This window comes from Gavialis gangeticus, unplaced genomic scaffold (assembly GCF_001723915.1).
Source record: "Gavialis gangeticus isolate Ggan-Ray unplaced genomic scaffold, GavGan_comp1, whole genome shotgun sequence".
Taxonomy (NCBI): domain Eukaryota; kingdom Metazoa; phylum Chordata; order Crocodylia; family Gavialidae; genus Gavialis; species Gavialis gangeticus.
In genome coordinates, this window is record NW_017729025.1 from 9,404,147 (window position 1) to 9,406,686 (window position 2,540).

Sequence of the window (2,540 nt, forward strand, 5' to 3'; positions counted from 1 at the left end):
CAGAAAATGGGAAGCCTCCCACCTAATTACATCTATTAATTAATCAATTAAGACCAAGGCAGGTGGTTAGCCCAAGAACAAGTGGGTGGGCCACGCGGAGATCAGCCCTGTAGGCCCCCTGTTACAATGTGGTATCTTTTATGAAACCAAGTAAATAAATGTTATAACTAAGGGTGTGTGAAAATCCCCATGAATCGCACACCATTAGCTATGACATACCATCCTTCCCTACAGCCTATATAGAAAATCCTTAAACAAGTGCAACCCATACTAGAAGAGGACCCAATTCTTAAAGAGATCTTCACAGAACCACCCATCCTAGCCTTTAAACAAGCACCAAACCTTGTCAACCTCATCACCAGAAGCAAAATTCCTATGGCCCAAAACACACCAAAAGGATCCAGACCATACCGGGACAAGAAATGTAAAACCTACCAACACATCTCCAACACCCGCTGCAATTACTACACCACACAACAGAACCATCAACATTCCTGAATCTTATACTTCACCTCCAGAAATGTAATACATCTCATCCAGTGCTCCAAATGGCAAATATATAGGAGAACCCAAACAACAACTGCGTACCGGAATGGAATACACACACCAATACTCTAACAAAGAAAAATACCTAACTACCAGTGGGGGCACACTTCTCACAAGACTCTCTCTGTCTCTCTCAAAGGGAATTTACAAAACACCTTTCATAGACGAGCCTGTGAACTTCACTTCCTCAATCTCCTGGATACAAAAAACCATGGGCTAAATATAGACATTGGATTTATGGCACATTATAACCTGCCTGCTATCTGATAACCCCAGGTAACTGGTCAGCATTTCACCAGCTACATTCTTCCCCCTTTCCCCCTGTTCTAACTGTCTCACACATATCATTTCCCAGGGCCTCTGGTCCTCGTTGCTAGGCATTTGCATTTTCAGACCTGCATTTTGCATACTGGCTCCCATTCTACCCAGGAGAGCACATAAAGAAACAACTAGCTCTCCCTATGCCTAAAGAAGGGTGTTCATACCCCAAAACTTGAAAAGAAATTTTTTTCCATCAATTTAGTTGGTCTAAGATAAAATATATCACATTTACCCAAGAACCTTGTCTGCCTATGTCCTTAGACCAGAGGCGGGCAATTATTTCAACTGGAGGGCCACTTACCAAGGTTTGGTGAGCTTTTGAAGGCCAAAAGGGTAGCCCCGCCCCTTGAAACTTGCTTCCCCCGCGTCAACATCTTGGGACCAGAAGTCCAGTCCCTATCCCCTGACTTTTATGACGAGAAGTCCCTCCGCTTGCCCCCCAGAAATACTTATTTTGGGAGGGCGGTTGCCATCTTAGAACCAGAAAACCCCCCAAATCATACACTAAAAGTCAAACACTGACTAGAACATATTTTAATTTGATTACAAAAAATATTTCATCATGATTTGTGCTTGTGTACAATATCTTAAAAATAAAGTCTTAGTCTTGTATATTGTGGGGGTGTGGTTGGGTGTGTGGGGCAATAGGGTATGTTGGGGGCAATAGGGTATGTTCCAGTGGAGTCCCGGGACCTGCACAGCAGGGGCTGGGGAAGACAGCAGCCTCCAGCACCCAGAAGCTGTTGCTGGACGAGCCAGGCTCTTCTACCAACGAGGGTGGTAGTGAAGTATAATAGGGTATGTTGGGGGGGTGTATATGTGGGCACCTCACTCCCACCCTCATGGGGGAAGGGCTAGATGAGGTACAGTTCATTGGTGGGTGCCACAGGCCAGATGAAAGTGCTTAGTGGGCTAGATTCAGCCTACAGGTCATATTTTGCTGGCCCCTGATTTAGACCAAAGCAGCTACAACCAACAACCTCAGTGAACTTCTGAAGCTTTTAATCTTTTTTTTAATTTGGTGCAGAGGCTTTTATAGCAAGGATGCACATTTTCCAGCAAATTCCATAGAATGGTTTAAAATATGTTGAGAAGAGCTATCATTTTCAAATTCTCTAATTTTTTTTTAAATAATGATGTAATAATACAATGTGTGACTGCAATTTAATATTACTGAGTGCAAGGTCACACACATAGGAATTAATACCACAAATTTCTGCAATAAACCTCATCATTTGGCAAAGACAGGAAGAGCATGAATTAAGACCCAAGTCTATCACAGGATAGGGGTGATATGATCCCGGCACCCATTCCTGCCTGGGGCAGGTGGTTGGACCTGATGATCTGTTTAGGTCCCTTCCAACCCCAAGTACTATGAGGATGATTTGGAGCTACAAATATGATGCAGCTGTGAAAAAGGAAGATGCAATCCTAGAAGGTAACTGACATGGTATGTCCAATAGAGCTAGGATGGAGGATTATTCATGCCATTGTACAAGCAGACCTCATCTCAACTATGGAGCATAATTCCAGTCACTCACATTGAAGAAAGATGCATTCAGACTGAAACAGGTGCAGAAAAGTGCTACTAGAGTAAGTGCTACAACTGAATGAAAAACAATAAAGCTACAGGACCAGATGAGATTGCAATAGAACAAATAAAATGTTTGGAA